This window comes from Heliangelus exortis, chromosome 12 (assembly GCF_036169615.1).
Source record: "Heliangelus exortis chromosome 12, bHelExo1.hap1, whole genome shotgun sequence".
NCBI lineage: Eukaryota > Metazoa > Chordata > Aves > Apodiformes > Trochilidae > Heliangelus > Heliangelus exortis.
Window position 1 is genome coordinate 8460232 of NC_092433.1, and position 17613 is coordinate 8477844.

Here is a 17613-nt window from a genome sequence, read left to right on the forward strand (position 1 = left end):
TGTTGTTGCCATGAGTCATTGTATCCTGCAAAACAACACAAGAGTTCTATTTCATACGGCATTGGCAGAGATAGGAGGAAAAGAGGAAAGGAATTTTCTGTTTAACAATATATTCTGGAAGGTGAACTTTTCAGTTTAGTTTTCTGTGCAGTATTTTCTTCCTATTGTGTGGTTAATCAGTACCTTCACACAGGCAGACCCAGTATATTTTCTGAAAACTCTCAGCATTAGGTATTTGTTTCATAAAAATAGTACCAGCAGTTGAACACAGTCCTCTTCTGTTTGAGTAAACTTTAATTGAATTCACTCCTATTTGTCCTTATGAAAGATTTTCTAAATACATTATTTAATATCCACTTGGATCAAAGCCCATGAAGAAGTCCCTATTTAAATTCCTGTTGCTTAAATGATTTCTAATGCCTAAAATGAGCATGCTTTTAAGAAGACAAATTTGCATTCAGTGTTATGTAACATATAAAGTTTATACAAATACTGTTCTCTAAGAAAAGCCTCATGTAAGGATATGGCTTGATTTGGGTTGTTATCATCTTGAGAAGAAATGTGTCGTGTTCAAAGCTTTAGTCCAGAAAATAATTTATCCCAGACTACAGAAAATGTATAAACTTATGATTCCAAGGGCTAAAAATATCTCTGGGTAATGGTCAAAGGTATCTATACATCCACCAATAGGCAACAGACACTCAACAGTCAACAAAGATTTAGAAAAAGCTTCTGCAAATGTGAGAAAATGCTGATTTGAGTGTGTTGTAAGCTTAAAATACCAAAGTCATATATTAATAATTTTAAATGCAATAGAAAGATTAGAAATAGAGAAAAGGAGAAAAACTAAACTCTACTGAAAATAAGTTTTATTTTAACTTCTTAGTAACTTTAAGAAGCTGGGAGATTAGTTTCTCATCTCATATATTGTTTGGAAATATAACTTACCAGACCCATTTATTCCAAATGCAATTTAAATGGCATCCAGTGGATTTAAGCAGACACTAGAGCTACTACTCCATTTTTCAAGAATGCCATTCATCACTGTACATAAACAAAAATCAAATGAGGTCAGATGAAACCAAATCTGAGCATTTCTTTAGTCTTACTTAAATTCATAGAATTAAAGAATGTCAGGTTGGAAGGGACTTCAAGTATCATCTGGTCCAACCTTTCTCTAATACTCTAGTTTATGTGAGATGTTTCAGCACCCTGTCAAGCTGAGACTTAAAACTTGCCAAAGTGGCTGAATATTCCACTTCCCCTGGGAGACCATTCACATTTCTGACTGTCCTCATAGTCAAAAATTTTCCTTTTGTGTTCAGTCGGAATCTTTCCAGGAGCAACTTGTGTCCATTACCCCTTGTCTTATTTATGTAAGCATTTTTCCTTGAAAAATGAAGTTATTCATGTAAGTTATTCCTTGTAAAAAGGGAGCCTCCATCTTGTTTGTAGCTGCCCTTTAAGTACCGGAATGCTGCCCTCAGCCTTCTTTTCTCAAGGCTGAACAAACTCAGTTTCTTCAGCCTCTCCCCATATGGCCAATACTTTAGTCCCTCTCCAGCATGTCCATATCTTTTTGTAGAGCAAATTCTGAAAATCTTCCATATCTGCCAGAGCCCTTGGGATCATTTCACCAACAGATTATTTGCCCACTACACTTCACAGTATTTAAAAAAAGAAGGGATAAAATGTTTCATGTAAATTTTCATGTTGCTTATCCTCATAACTGCTTTGTAACAATAAGGCTAAATTTTAATTGTGCAGAATATAGAAGCAGAGTTGCTGTAAGTAATTGTTAATTACAAGTACCACGAAGTATAAAATGGTGTGTGGAAGAAGACCTATTTGGCAGCAACTGTGAAAACCAAACCAAGGTATTTAAGAATTAATCTGCTGCTGAATGTGGCCTTGCAAGTGCAGCTTTGGAAACAAAGATAAAAGAAACTACTGCTGTCCAACCACAAATCACTTCAGATGAAAAAAAACCCCAACAACAAACAAAAAACAACAAAACAAAACAAACAAACAAAAAACCAAACCAACCAAAAAAAAACCTCTAAACACTGATAAGTCATCAAAAAGGCAAAGCATAATCATAAGCAATGACAACAAAAGATATCTACTACCAAAAGAACTACTACCAAAGGTCAGCAATGCCCCCTTATTTTGTGCCTTGTAGTTTACAATTGTACGAGTGCATTTTGGCTCAAATGGCAGAGATATAAGAAGGAAAATTTCTTCACGTAGATTTACACATATCTTGTACAATTATAATTTAACTCAAGTACAAAGCTCAATCTCAGCATTACTTATTACTAGCCATATTACAAAGGCTAGCACATTGGGAGGTAAAGCTGCTTTAGAAGTGATGCTTATCTGACTTCAACACATCTTTCTTCATGTTTCAATCAAAGAACAGCTGGCGTCATCCTACTGAGAAAAAAGTGATAGCAGAACACATAGCAAGCCTTTAAAACTGCTAACAGGAGCTTTATTGTGGAAATAACTCATCTGCAGTTCAACTTCACATACAGGAAAGCTTGTAAACTGAGGTGAAAGGATTGATTTAGCAGTAACATTCTTTGAAAGCCTGGTGCTCCCCTTCCAGGAGGACAGCTGTGAGCCAAAACAACGTCTTGTTTTACAGGTGACGCACAGTGATCTCCTCTAGATAACCACAGAGATGGTCTTTCAATGGCCAGGCTGTCATAACGATCACAAATTACTAAATACAACATTGCCCTATGAAAAACCTTGAAAAGTGTGGTGTGTCTTAACGTTGACAAAAATGTTTACAAAAGTGATTTTTAAAAATAAATTATTTCAGCTACCTTTAAACTGCTATTTGGTGCATGGGTTTTGTTTTGGTTGCTTTGGATTTTTTTGTTTGTTTTTTTATTACAACAACTTTGTTGTTTGATTTTTTTTTAATGTAAGTTAAAATTCATTTCATCGTGCAATGAATTATTTGGAGGAAGATGTTCCTTTAGGCAAAAGATTTAAAACATAGAACTTCCAAGTAAAATAATGCTCTAAATCAAATGCAGTAATGAAAAGGCTCAACTACAGGACAGTACATTAAGACATTGAATCCATGAGACACAGGAGAGAACTTCCTGGACCTTCTGTAGCTTTAGATTTAGAGCAGATGAGAAGAGAGTAAAGGTTATGTAAACATAACATTTCAACTGATCTAATTCTATTCAGTTATCACATGAATGGTATCTATGTACTTTTAAAAAACATACTAACTTATTCACTTGAATACAAGCAAAATATAAAAGTCTTCAAAATTTACCTAAGTTTACAACTAAGAAATTAACTAATTTTAGGAGGATGAGTACCTTTCTTCTCTAAAAGGAGGACAGGGAAAATGAAAAGTGAAAATCCTTCCAGGATTTCACATCATTCCTATTGCTTCCAGGAAATAGCTGCTAATATGTAAAATCTCTAAAGATTTAAACAACAAACCACAAGGACCAACATAGTGATCTTTACCCTAAAATAACTTCTTCTGTATATTGACCTTACTCATACAGTTGTTTCTTTGCCCTGATCAATAAAACAGACTATTAAGTAGCCTTCATAATGTAACTTTGTTAAAACACATGAAATTCCCAGGAAGAAATGTGTGTGAAGAATACCTCAGACCTTCATGAGCTTACTTTGCCAGTTGCTAACCACTTTGGTAAGTAAAACTTCCTGCCAAATATCAACAATTAGATCCTTTGGGAAGGAAAACTGGCATGCTCTACCTCATCAGGTTGGCTTCTTACCACACAGCAAATACACCAGCACACGTGTCCTGCTTAAACTGTAGGTGAACAGCAAACTGAGGCATTATTCAGGAAATGGTCCTTTGTACCTCTTTCTTTCTTTCACTGACTCATAGAGGATGGTACTGGACACCGAGTCTCATAAAATAAATGCCAAATGGATTTACATTCATCTGGGTTCAGTTCAGGTATGAGTGACTGGAATGAGTGACTCTGAAAACTCTCAGTCACTCTGTGTAAATAGGGACAAATAAAAAACTTTGGCACAACTACTCAATCCCCTGACCCTGGCAGGAAATTCAAGGAAATTGGCCAAAGGACATTAGATTTAAACTCTGTTGAACATTATGACAAAATAGTACATTTAAAAAATACATTTACAAACAAAAAGCCATTTCATTTATTTATTTCAGTCCCAAACTCTGACATATTTATGTTTCAATGCATGTCAAAATTTCAAGAATTCAGAAGCTAAAACAATTAGGAACTCATTAATCTGAAGAACACAATAGAGTTACTTTAAAGCCTTGCAGTGTGCTTGCAAACGCAAAAATAAACCAACAAAATGTAGGATGTATGACAAGGCAGTTAATGATTTTTCTTTGATGCTGTTTTAAATAGGAGTAGCAAATCAAAATATGCCCTTATGGAAAAGGGAAATTATGCCTGAAGCCATCTTGTCATTTTTATAATGTTGTTTTAAATAAGCAAATTGAACAGTTGACTGATTTCCAATTATGACTCTGTAATCATTTTGATTTGTTTGGGATTTTTTTTGCTCAATGCCCATACATTCATTTTTTGAGTGTGAGATAACCTACTAGATTCCTACCTGGAAACTCAATAAGGAGCACCGTCCTAACCACAAAACCAAAATAGCTGAGTTTATACTTTTAAGGCTTTTGTGCAACTGGCCTTCTTTTTACTAAGTGGCAAACCCTTGGGAAAGCACTACCAACCTGATCTGGAATCTGGTAGACCTGACTCCTGCCCTGACATAAAGAAAGCTTAAAGCTGGTGAATCCAACCCTTTCACATTTTTCTAGTGCTGGAATTCTTTGATGATGTACTGGCATTTTGGTCATATTCCTTACCATGAAATGACCCTTACACCACAGTAATGTAAACAGTGTTCAATTCTAAGAAATTGGAAGAAAAAACAAATTTAGTGGATTTCAAATGACAAAAAAACAGCAGTTATCAAAAAGGTATATTATTTCTTGGTACCACTAAGCATGTAATTAATGGATTTGTTATCAATAATATTGTGTAAAATAAAATTATAAAGAAAGTAAATGCAGCTGGGTCCTGCATTTCAGTCACAACAATCCCATGCAATGCTACAGGCCTGTGGAAGAGTGGCTAGAAATATGACTGGTGGAAAAGGACAGGGGGATGCAGGTTGACACATGACTAAATACTAGCCAGCAGTGTACCAGCCAGCAGTCTCAACCAGGCAGAGATGTAAGTACATAGTGAAGAATTTTAAGTCTTGAAAGATGTTATTTAAATACCCAAATTGTTAAACTAATCTTTTTAACATCGAGGTAATATCTCTGTACACTTGGGAGTGGGTTTTCTTTAATCTGCCCACTTGACATCTGATATACCTACATCATTCGTTTTGTCTCCACTCTCATCTGCAGATGACTGAAGATAATGTAACTCACTGGGCCAATTATGACCATTTTTTTCTAGTGAAATAGTTTTGGTCTTGCTTTGTTATAGCAACATGACTAATATACATATTCTAACTCATTGGCAAGACCCCATCAAAAGATCCTTCTTTGGCCTCACAAGATGATGTGTAAAGTACATCTCCATCCATACTAGATTCCAGTCAGTTTATTTTCTGTTAAAATTAACGTGCAGTGACTCATCTAGAGAAGCAAATGTAATTTACATGTGTTATTTATCACCTTCAGCAATGAATAAAACAATTGTATTCTATTCTGGAAGCAGGTAGCAAATTTCCTAAGGGGGCTTTAACATTCTTGCCAAAACAAACTACATCCCATCATGGTTCTTCTGCTTCTTTCTACTGCCACCTGTATGAAAACATCCACACTGACCTCCTCAATCACATACAACATTCATGGGATCTGAAGAAGTATCTTGCTGTCAACCTGCTGTCTCAGAAAGCCCATTCCCAGTTTCCCAGCCACCCTCTTCCTTCTACTCTCTTGTCACCAACCTGAAACTTTGTTCCCTCCTTATTGACAGTGTAAATGCTTCAAAGCAGAAGCAAAAGACCTCACATTATTTAGCCTCCATTATTACCTTTTAATCCAAGCATAATGGTATACAGTTATTTGATTGGTTGATATTTGGCAAAACTAGAAGCAAAAAAACCATATTTCCCCCCACCTCATCATATTCCATCTCTGTTACTGGGGCTAGCTGCATCTTGGAGTGACAATCACCATTCAAGGATTGCTACCTTACACAAGTCACCAGGTTGTCACAAGCACTGAAACAATTAGCAATTTGACAGAAATCACCCCACACAGCTATTCATGAAGTTAGTTATCACTAAGTTTTTAAAGTAACATCACCTATTACCAGAATCTACATCTCATCATGCTAGTCATGTTTGCCCATGTGATTAAATTAACTGGAAAAATACCAATGAAGGGGGCAAAAATGAAATAATTTTTCAAAGGCAGGCTTAATATCATATCATAATAATTATTTGTACACATCCTCCATACAAAAGTACTGCCTACAATAATATACTTGGAAACCAAACCTGCCTTTTGCATGATCCATTTCCTCTAAATTATTTAATTTTTTTTTCTATTTTAATCCACTATTTCAAAACAGCAGCTGGGCAAAATATGTTTTTAATATAGCCCAGTGATTTATTCATTGCTTGCAACAGCGTATGGCAATAAAAATGTACATCCAACAACTTCAAGCAGAATTGTTGCAAAGACATTCTGCAAGGCAATCACTTGCAAAAGACAATTAGTTGGCTAAGAAAGAAGGCAGGCAGTAACATGCATTTTGAATGACATGTCTAAATTTCAACAGCAGCTTCCAGGAAACATTTAGATTTGAAAAATCCTACTTTGACCTTTTTTTCCTCAGTTTGCTTTGCTGGCAGATAGGACTACATGACAAATGAACCTAATTTAAGTGGGCTAAATGCCAGACTGCTGTTAGAAAAGAGCACCTGATTGTACATTAGGTGAGAGGTCAGTGACACTGAACACCAGCAGGTGTAATAACAACCACAGGCTTTCTGTAAAGGAAATGCAAACAAGAATTCACCCCGAGGACATTCAGGATAGTGCCTATCTGCTTAGGTACCAAGTGACTGGCACATGAGGATACTTGGTGATGCTCACAAAACACAGAACTAGTCACTGAAGAAGGAAGTAACTTTTCTGCTACTAAAAAAAACCCCAATTGCACAAAAAGAATCATTCTGTATCTTAGCACCTGTTTTTTCCTTGCCTTTATTCATCTGTCATCATTTAAAAACTCCAGTGTTGGAACTACCTGATCATTAATATTTGAAACATTTGCCAAGAGAATATTGGATTCTTGAAAACGCTGCACACTCTGCCCTCCATTTGTGGGAAAAATGCAGTAAAAGAAGAAGGAAATAACATTTTAAAACAGTGCTATTCCATCTTATTAAGTAACATTAATTTGTCAAACGCCTCTCCAGCAGATTTGGTGGGTTTATATTCTAACTACTGCTTTTTCATCTAAGGAAAAGTTACTGCTTGAAAAAAACAATATTTTTCTTAAACAGAGCTTGCTAAAATTGCATTTTAGTGCTAATACCAAAGCAATTTGCAGCAATCACAGTGCAGTCCTGTAACAGACAAGTACAAAGACAGTATCAGCATAGCTTTTCTAGACTGGGCATGTGCATGTGCACACACTTTCTAGAACACCAGATGCACACTTTATTTCTGGAATGTTGACATCTCTTTTGGTAAAGATCTATTTATGTCACATTGGTTTAATATCTGGCAATGTGTCTTGTCTGTTTCAAAAATTTACTCAAGATAGTAAGAATGTAGAGTTCTTGGGTAACTGGAGAAACACTGCATCCAGTTAATTACTGCTAGCAGGATCCTAGCAAAAACCATATTTGATACAAGTATACATACATTTGATCACACATAATAAAATTATGAAAACCCCAGTCTGCTTAGTAATCATCTCATTTGCTTTCCATATTCTGAAATCAGTTCTGACTGATGATACCTGACAGATCCTGCTTGGTAAGAGAGACGGCTTGATTATTTTTCATATAAAAATATTTGTGCTAACAAAGAATTTTTGAATAAAAATTTTTTTAAGATTATGTTCTATCAGGCAACTGAAGTGCAGCTACTCATTAAGAAGACATTCACTGAAGAGTTTTTTTTTATCATGCTGATAGCAAAATATAGCAAAGATGGTTTAGATTTAGATTTCAGTCATTAGATTATGATTTGTACTGGAAAGCAATTAATAATCCTGAAGATGAGAGCAGGTAAGCTGACAATGTCTTCATTTTTAAAGTTCTTGATTGAAATATTGTTTTCAAAAAACTCACTGAAACAACAGAGCTTACTGACATTAGTGTGTTACTGCTCTAAATTCTTCAAGCCAGGGGTGGGTTCACGTGCTACGTCCTTCCTCTTCAACAAACACATATTTGGCAGTAAATTAACAAAATTAGATGAAACCAGGACAAAACAAAGACTTCTAAACCCAGCATTATACTTCTAGAAACAAAGCAGAACACCTCTGTCATTACTTGTGAAGTAATAATAGTCTGTGGCTTACAGATCTTCCAGATGAAGTCTGTTTCTGAACGGCTTTTACACACACAGCCATGCACAACCACACCCTACACTCGTGTTTCACCATGCTCAAACTTTATAGTGCAGTTGGCTACCAACAAATTTCCCTAAATACAGAAAGCACAAACAACTGAAAATATGCAACGATTTACTGGTGGAGAGGGATTGTTTTCTGAAAAGCAGTCTCAAAAATGTGCTCAGTACCTGTCTCTTTAGAGAAGTTCATATTATAAGACAATTTAGGAGCAGCTTAGGTGTAACTTCATGAATCTGAATGCACAGACACAGCATATGAAATATTTCTGACACCAGTTTACTAAGTGAAGTTTTCTTTGTGGGTGCCAAGCAGATAGTTTTGTCCAATCAGCCCATTTAGAGGAGAATGTACTTATGTGTTAATCACCTGCTGGGTGGTGGTGGGGAATCTATCCTTTGATCAAAGGGTGACATACTGGTTTTACTTTACATCCTGTCTCTCTAGCTCTCAACTGGCCCATAGCTGGAGGGATTCATTTCAGAATTTTTCTTTATTCCCAGTATACTGTTACTTGCTGCATACCACCACCCAAGACAGCAGGGCTAAAACCAAACACTCTTTGTGGTACACCCATCTGACAGACTCAAAATGGAAACAATATTTAAGTTAAACTTGTAAGATCAGGTTTGCTGAAATCCTCTAACACATGCAGCTTTTGAACACTTCAGCATCAGATCAAAGTTTACCAGACAGAGTCAAGGAGAGAATTTAGGAAGCAGAGTACATTAGTAAAAGTAGCTGACAGTTCTCATTTTGTTTTGGTACTAACAGCAGTAAAAATATAGCTAGAGAGCTCATGTTCTTTGTAGAATATCTTTTTTTTCTGTAACTAAGGCAGGGTTTTCAGCTTGTCTTAAAATACATGCTTAGAGTCTACAGTGCTTTTAAGAAGTAATGATATTTTTCTCCTGATTTTTATACAGAAGGGCCATCTCCAGATAAAAATGTCCCAAACTTTCTTCAAGCCATAAGATTATTTGTGGAGGATTCACTTACAACAAGTGAAGGAGATGTAACCCCCAACCCCCAAAAAACTAGACCCCTGAGAAGGAGCCATTCTCTCTCCTGCACTTAATTGCATGCTGGTTTTGGTTGACACGTTCAATTCGAAAACTATCACTACTACAAGAGACTTTTTCAGCATTTATCATTTTTCTTTAAGTTAATGGCAATTCATGTTCTAAATATTTTTCCACATATTAATTACATACTGGAAACACATTACAAGCCTCAAGGTAACACTGGAACATTGGAATTGTAATTTTTTTCATTTGAATTATAAAATAGTTAACAGTTTCTTACCAAAATTACTGCCACTGAATTTAGAAATTAAGTGAGTTTACATATTCAGAAAAAGATCTAGAAGATGGATGATTACAACTGTGTAAAAGATGGGAGGAAAACTGAATCTGGTTTGGTAAAGGAATCTGGAAAAAAACAGCAGATATTTCATGCAGTTTTAAAGGTTTTTAAAAGGATGACCTATCATTCATAAATATTTTACAAATGAGTGCTGCAGCACCTATGTAAATTTCTATGTAAATTTCCAAGATTTGGGCACCCTTGTACAGAGTATGGGTGAGGGTAAAGCAAATAGGGTGGATAAGGATTTACATTTTCATTAAATCTAACCACAGATTTAAATAATAACTAACAGCACAGAGTTAGACAGAGATGAAAATTCAGAGAGCTGGTAAGAAATTCTTTCAGTAGCATTACATTGAAGTCTGACACTGGATCAGGACCTATCATGAAAACAATTTGCAAAAGAAATAAAGTTTTTCAACTCCATCCTTTCCTCCCTCTCCCCCCAGTTAGTGCAAGTAGGACACTCAGCTACATTAAAAAAATGGAAGGACAACCTTGGGAGCATTTTCCTCCCAAAAGCCTTGAACACGATTCAAGCAGAATATTAGGATCTGTTATTACTTACACAGGTATAAGTTCCCATAGGGGTACAGAACCAATGTACAGCCTCTAACTGCTGTAATCAGAATCATGTTAGCTAACAGAATTCCTAAATCATTAAAAACTTGCCCCAGTGTTTACTTTTGACCCTATCCATATTCTTAGAGCTAAGATGAATCCTCATGAAAAGTTCATATGCAGGAGGCAGGTCAAAACACTACACAGGTATAAAACTCTACACAAAGAATGTGACTGTACTGTGTTGCTTTGATGGCTCCAACAAAACCAGATTTAGGCCTCAGCCACATTAGAAGAAGTAGTCATTCAATAGCTCCCATATAACATACATTTGAAATGTGTCACCAAATGACTTTCAAGGTCCTAGAATTGTGTGACAAAATTAATCATATTATTAACATATTAAACCCAGAAAAGACTTACTGCAAGATTTTTCCAAAGTGGTTTTTGCTTATGGTGGTGTTATTTGTTGCTGCTCTTTTTAAGAACAATTTTTTTCTAGAATTTATCACAGATTTAACATCCAAAATTATAGATCCTACATAAAATAGAAAATATTGTTTATTACTCATCTCCATGCTTGCATCTGGTAAAATATGTCATCTGCCAAATGAGCAAAAAGGTTCTGATTCTGATTAGTTAAACACGAAAAGTGCACCAGTTTAATTAAAATCATTTTAATAACCTGATTACCTAAATTGGTGGAAGAGCCTTTGAGGGCAGAGTAATTTCAGTAAGGGTCTTTTTGGTTTTAACTTAGACATAACTCTCTTCCAGATTGAGCTTTTCCACTTGAAGATGTTACCAACATTAGCTGCTCTGCTTGAAACACCAGCTGGATGTTACAACACAGTTACAGTCTCAGAAATGTCAGGGTGTTCTCTAATCCACACCAGTAACAATGAATAGGCTTGACTGATGAATGGATATTCATCACTGTTTTAGCTACTCCGGCTCACTCTTATTGAACTTGATATGGGATTGATGGGAGTGATTTCCTCTGTTGAGAGATCTGGGAGGGTAACTAACAGAAAAATAGTAATAAGCACATCGGGGTGGGTGGTAATATTATCATCGACTGGCACAGCACTTCGTATAATGCTCTGCCCGTTGCCTAAGGCTGTGGACAGCTCTCCTCATTTACAATCAGATATGCTGCTGAAAGACATTCCAGCTGTTTGTCCCTCTCCCTTCTTAGACAAAAGCTTTTTGAGTGAGTAGCTTGCTCACTGTTGTCGATACGGTTTAAAATAAAACTAGTACATGAACCAAGAGATACAGTTTAAAATAAAACTAGCACATGAACCATTTAGCTAGCTTGCCTAGCTAAAAACAACCCCATCCTTCCCAAAGCCTTTTATTTGGCAGAAAAAGAGAGTGGCTCTGTAACCAATATACACCTGCTGAAACAGCCAAATGCCTTCTTTTCTTAATGTCTTTGTTCAACATGTAGCTGGGCTCAGTCTGAGGCTCTGGCCACCACACCCAAAAAAAGTGCTTCTATCATTGCATGTGTGTGATCTGAAAATCTGCGTTAGAAACCACTGCCAGAATAAGATGAAACATAAGAGACAGGACAGGGATGTGTCTCAAAATTGGCTCCAGGCCTTGTGGCTGGTAGGACTTGATATCTAAGATAGCAGTCACGCCCTATCAAAGCATTTCTTTGAGGAAATCAAGAGACAACAATGACAACTGGCATTTCATTTATCTTAAGCAGGTCAGCAGAGGGAGGTGGGCTTTTTGGTTTTGGTTTGGTTTTTTTAAAGCAGTATCATAGCTTTGCAAATACCTGAGAATAATTATTACAAATAAACACTAAATAAATTTTTATTAGTTATTATTTTCTGTATTCTGCTGAACATCTTCTCTTGTATTTTTTACAAAATTCCCAGAGCAGTTTTATAAATTTCGTGTTTATTCAAAACTAACTGGGTTTTTTTCATATTTAACATTCAGTGGTAAAATCTTACATTCCAAACTTTAGGTCATACCACCTTTTATTAAGTCTTTAAGTCAGGCAGTACTTCTGCTTCCAAACAAAGAGCAATGCTGTGCTGCTAGTCCCTATTTCACATACTCTAATAGTCACAAAAAACCTGCTTGAAACTGTTTTCAAGACAAGTCTAGTAATTTCGCAGCAATATTTGCAGAAGTGCAATCCAACACAATGCAATTCAGAATTGCATTGGTCTCTTCAAAGCAGATTTTGCTACTTTTTTTAAGATGTCAGCTTAGCTTCAGATATTAAACTATATCTAGATTATGTGATTAATTCTTTCAGTGTGAAGTCAGCGATTATCTGCTTCACTTTCCAGCATCTATAACCATTCAAAACAAAGTTGAAGTGGGCAAATATATGCTGCCTTTTCTCATTTTCTACAGTGTTAAATATTGCTCTAGTTTGTTATTTACTTTTACTATGGAAGATTATAAAAGAGCATGACTGATGATTGTAAATGTTGTCTTTTTGCTGACATCAAAAGCTTTGAAGTTCAGGTCATCAGCTACATTTTCAGATTGTTTGCACACCTTCTGCACCTGTAGTGAAGAAGCTGAGACCAAAGTTCAGGCAGAATGGCACAGCTAGAACCACAAGTGACAGACAAAACTATTGTATTTATACAATAAAGTTCTATAGCTAGACATGAGGGTGATTGGTGTCTCATAAATACCAAGGATAGGATAAGATAAGATAAATGCCTGTTAGAGTAAAGGGACATCTAACTTGTACACATCTCTTTGAGAATACATAGATGCACAGATTTTTTTCTACTAAGACTGTGAACAAAACAAAAGACTGAAACTGCTCTGATTGAAAAATTAAAAGCACTGAAATAAATAAGAATCTCACTGACTTGAATTGGCCCAGGTTTTCAACTTCTGACTTTAACTCTAATGTATCTGGCCAAAGGAGCATTGTAACAGAAAGTTAAGAATTTTTTTTCAGGAGAACAATGATCTTCCACTCCATAGAAAATGGAAAAAGTTTCACACTTTTCAAGCAATCAATATATTTCCAGTGCATAACCAATAATAAAAAAAAAATACATACAGCTGAACAAATTTCTATGTCCTGTTAACAAAAACCCTGTCTTCAACACTGGGCAATTACTATCCCAAAATATTAGCAGTTGTAATAGTATCTTTAAGACAAAAAAGAAAGTTAAGTTTTTAACTAATATAAAATTTCTCAATTAAAATAAAAACTATAAACACCTTGCATTATGAATAGAAGAATTTTAACAGGAATGAAGACTAGTCACAAATCTGGCCCCAGTTTGCCAAACATTTCTAGGGAGGTTCCTCCTTTTGTTTAGTAAAAACCAAATTGCAGTAAAGCAATAGACATGTCTAAAAATTCACAAATCCAAAATGCCCTGGGGCTCAGTCCATGTAGCAACATCCATTTAGCTAATTAAGCATAGAGCTTATATTCATAGACTCTAGGAGAGAATTAAAATGAACACTGCAAACAGTCATGCTCCTTATTTTTCCATTGCTTTGCATGCTACTGAGACTCATTTCAAAGTTAACATTTTTTCCAAAACAGGCTAAACAGAATAACCAAACACACACACAAAAAAATTATTTACAAAACAATTGACTCAAAATAATGAAAGCAAAAAGAACAATAGCTAATATTTAATGTCTTTAAACATGTCCATATATAGCAACATGACCAAATTTTCTTCTGTTTTGTACTGCTATTAATAAGGACAATTTGAAAGAAAAATGTACACCACATCTGAACAAAGACAAAGCTGGGTACCACATTTGTTTTAAAACAGCCTCCTCCTCCTTGAAAACACATTCAAAGAAACATCTAATAGTTAGAAGGGAACTGTGAATTTTGGTCTGAGCAATAATTGAGAAGTTTTATTCCTTTGTCCATTCCACAGACAATTTCTGCTTTAATGTGTTGTTTTGAAGAATGACACTGATGACATAGGATTCCTCCACAGTGACTACTTAGGCAAAACTTCAAAATAGCAGACTTTATGTTCAGCTCCTAAATCAAAATTAGCAGAATTGATTTTCAATACTAATTTCAAAAACAGTAGACATAATCTGGGGGGAGCACAAACCTCAGACCCTCTTTATTTCAGGTGTGCAAGTAATCCAGTTCTAAAGATATAACAGACAATAAACTTGTTCAAACCTTCCTAAACATCTTTTAAAATACCTGATTTACTTCACAAGTGAAGTATATATTACTATATTACTGTACAAACAAAATAGTATACAAACAGGTTTTTTGTTGATTACTATTACAGACACACATGGACATCTTGTGGCAAAGCCCTAACTGTTTTTCCACTGCCTGGTGCACTTCAGTGTCAGGAATTGAAAAGGAGAAAAGGAGAAAATGAGGACTTATATTCTGTGTGCACACCTCAGCTGTGCTACGAGTCGTATTTTCTGAGAGCCACATGGCTTCAGTCACCCATGACAGACTGCTATAAAGCTTAATTCTTGAAACTTATCATCACCTCTTGATTTTCACATTTGTTTTTCCCTTTGTAAGGGTGAGGAGAGGGGAAGAGATCCTGTTTCTAACAAGCCCCAACCAGTGCAGTTACACGTGCCACCAAATTTGAGATATCCCTGAACACCTCATCTGTTCCATAATCAGTACTGAGCTCTACACAACCTTACAGCACATTCTTGTCCTGCCACTCTACATTTCTACCACCATTTCATGCCACTCTTCTGTAGTATATGAGTACTGAAGCAGTAAATTTAAAAGGACTTCACTGATTCTTAACTTAATACTTTTAAAAAGTAATGAGAGAACCAGCCTGCTCTATCCTTATTTAGGCAGATTATTACTTCATGGCCTCAGAAAAATTGTTGATTGCATGAGACTATCTGCATAATGCCTAAGCAATATTAGTAAGTCTATATAATCAGGATAAAATTAGACTTGAAAAAAAAATAAGTTCAGAAGCTAAATATTTGGAATCTCAGGTGCTTTTTCTTTTGCAGGAAAAAATACCTTCCAAAGAGAAACAAACTCCATTTCAAAAGCATATAATTTATTTTTACAATTCTGTAACCAAAAAAAAACTAAGATTCCCCTAGGCTCTTGATAGTCAGTTTTCAAAACTGTTGTAGACTTTGCATACAAGTTTTTTAAACCAAAACAAATGTGTCTTTGAGACTGTAAATGGAGGTTAACATGCTTTGGTTGATAAACAAAGTTGTGCTGCAATAGAGCTGCTGCATCCATAGTTTACATAATTTAAACTGTATGGCTAAAAATGATGGCGAATATATGAACTATAAAAAAGTAAAACAAAGAACTTTTTTCTAGAAATCTACATTCTTGCAGTTCAAATTCTTTTAAAAATTAAATAATTGCTAAAATTATAATTTCTCTCCAACATAAAATACATCCCTCAAGTTCATTCTCATTGTCTCTATGTTTTCTTATGTTCATGATTAGCTGTGAAAGAAGTCTGCAGTAAAGACAAGACAGGAAAACTTCAGAACAAGATATCTACCCAATTTAGTTGTATTGCCTGTGTTTTAACATACACTCAGCTGACTGAGAGATTTGATTTCCCTCAGCCATACTGCATGTGATGAGAATCAGGAGAAAATGAGAGAGGAGGAATGGTGAAAACATGTATGACCCCATGAATTAAGGGCTGGCTTAATATTCCTTACATTATGATGAGTAAAATCAGCTCCTTCCTACATAGAGATGAAATCTCCATCTCCTTTCTATTCCATTTATTTAGTCTCCAGATCTATTTCAAGAGTTCATCAGTTTGACCACTTATCCACTCCAGTACTATCATTCAAAAAATGTTAACCTGTCTAACCTTACAGCCATGGAGATAACATGACTGAACTGCAGTTCTAGCACCTTGCCTTGGTGAGAAGAGTGTCCAGGCTCTTCTTACATGCACTGCCAAAACCACAGGAGAGAGCTCCTGGCAGTGAGGAGTTTATGCCCAGAACTTCAAAACTCTGCAGAAATGTCTTTATTGTAATCACTTACTTGGGTATTCTACTCATGTTTACAATGCCACTTTTAAAGAGTAATGCAACATTCAAGGCAGTTCATTTCACTTTTATTTCTAACCATTGGAGCTGTTAAACTCACTCAGCATTGAGCCATATTCATCCAAGACAAATCTCACAGATGTTATTTAAAGAACAATAGAAAGTATTAAAATGTTCCAAAACTAAATCACAGGCACTATTCCTTTCAGTCCACAACTAGAGCATTGTAAAAGGATTCTAAAAGCAATATCACACAGCAAGTTATAACAGAAGCTATTATAATGTCCAGACTTTTTACAAAGCAAAGAAGTGTGGAAAAACATGTATTTTACAAAGTCCATGTCTGCAAGATTCAACTCTATCAGCCTTTTGATTGTCAGTAGAAACAGGAAATAACACCATTACCACAGATCTTCATTTCCTTAACAGATCCAGGGCTTTAGTCTATGTGGCAGAAAGTACTATAGAGTTATCTTACAGTCAAGTAATTTCTAAATCCTGCACTGCTCAAATATCAGAGAGTAGAAATAAAATGGAAAGGAGTTTATGCCATAACCTTACTCCTCAAGAATACTTCTGAGAATACAGTTTTCCTCTGATTTAATACAAGAGCTAAGTACCTCAGTTCTACCTGAGCCAGCCCTACTGCTGAGCTAGATGAGTGGAGATAGCCAGATCAAGCTGTTAGTTCTCAAGTCTGTGCAAAATAGGAAAGTTCACCTATTACTTTTTCTGAATATGTTATGTTGTAAGATATACTTACAGGTCTTAACTGTAGTATATATTACATTTGCAGTGCTCCCCCTCTCGAAAAGAAACAGCAAATAAATTATTTCTCAAGGGTCTGGTATACAATGATACCAGCTAAATTAGGTTGGCATTTGAACAAAAGAGTCAGAGGGTAATGTCTGGTTTTAAATTGGAAAATAAACAAAGATCTGCTCTCCATACCCAAAACAGAAGAATGATGCTGACGAACAGCTGAAAACTACATTTAAATAACATCATAAACTGCTACTAAAATATCATGCAGCTGCTTTTAACAGAA

General features: G+C 35.5%; 1 protein-coding gene across 1 annotated transcript in view; it reads right to left on the reverse strand.

The window, feature by feature from the left end:
* The window catches only part of ERC2 (ELKS/RAB6-interacting/CAST family member 2), a 401801-nt gene that overhangs the window by 90665 nt on the left and 293523 nt on the right, over nt 1–17613 (reverse strand). The gene's annotated exons all lie outside the window — the stretch shown is intronic.